The sequence below is a fragment of the Octodon degus genome, unplaced genomic scaffold (genome assembly GCF_000260255.1).
Source record: "Octodon degus isolate 3935 unplaced genomic scaffold, OctDeg1.0 scaffold00308, whole genome shotgun sequence".
NCBI classification, from domain to species: Eukaryota; Metazoa; Chordata; class Mammalia; order Rodentia; family Octodontidae; genus Octodon; species Octodon degus.
The window spans coordinates 953,003-954,371 of NW_004524884.1; positions in this window are offsets into that span (position 1 = coordinate 953,003).

Genomic DNA, 1,369 nt, shown 5'->3' on the forward strand with positions numbered 1-1,369 from the left:
TTCTGTGGTACTGGACATTGAACTCAGGACCTTACTAGACAAGTGCTTATTCTACTGAACTATCTCCCGAGCCCTGGTTATTTTCTATTCTTTGTTTCTTTTTTTGGTAGAACTGCGGATTGATCTCAGGCCCTTGTGATTGCCAGGGAAGCGTTTATTCTATTGAGCCATCTCCACAGCCCTAACCCTGGTTATTTTTTAAGTGATAAATTTTTCCAGATGCTTTTGAGAATGATATTGTTTTCTTAATTTCTTTCTCAGTGAGTCCAAATTCAGTTGATTTTTGTGTATTGATTTTATTTCCTGCTATATTACTAAATTTAATTGTTAATTCTGGGAGACTTTCCATGGAATATTTTTTGTCTTGAAAGTAGAGATTTTGGGGCCGGGGAGATGGCTCAGTGGAATAAGTGCTTCCCTGCAAGCGCAAGAGCCTGAGTTTGGTGCCCGATTCTTCCAAAAGAAAAAAAAAAGGAAAAAGAAAAGAAATAAAGAAATTAGAGGATTTTGTAATCTTCAAATACTGATATTTTGACTTTGTCCTGTCATACGCATAATGCTTTCATGTTTTTATCTCTCTTGATTATTCAGGCTAATGTTTTGAGAACTGTGTTGAACAAGAAAAGTCACAGTGGAATGTATGCTACATTTTGTCAAAGGCTTTTTATTCTGTGTCTTTAAAATAATCATGCAACAAGAGTTGTAGCTTTTGGGTCTGAGAAGGTCAGTGAAATCCCCTCAGGATTTATCCTGAGATCCTGTACCTCAGATTGCAGATCCTTTGTCAGTGTCACTCTGTGGATGAGTCACGGCCATTGCTTGGACAATGTGGTCTCTGTGAAAGCCTGAGAGAATGTTGTCTCTCCATGTGACTCTCCTTAGGCACACTCTACATCATCGATCACTTTTCTCTTTGGCCCCATAATCTCCTTGATCAGAAAATTTGGGACACAACTGAGTTACATGATGTTACAGTACAAGATCTCATTTGTCCTGAGTCCTAATTAATCTTGGAAGGCTGGGGCCAAAATGGTGGATGTCCTTGTGACCCTCCCTTTTCTCTAATTTTGGTCTGTAAATTTAGGTTGTTAACCCTCCAGAAGAGAAGCTTTATCGTTATTACCATCCAACCTATGCTGTTAAGCTTACCTTCACTATCTGTCTGAATATCAAATATCTTAGGCATAACATGGAACAGGTATTTCTCATCAAGTATTGATATGTTGAACTTTAAGTCTCTACAGAATATGATGAAAAAACATTTAAAAATTAAAATATATTTTTAAAATAGGCATAAACAATTATATAATTCTTATGTTTACACATACGTCCTGAAATCTAACCATATAGAACCTTGTAGCAGGACAGT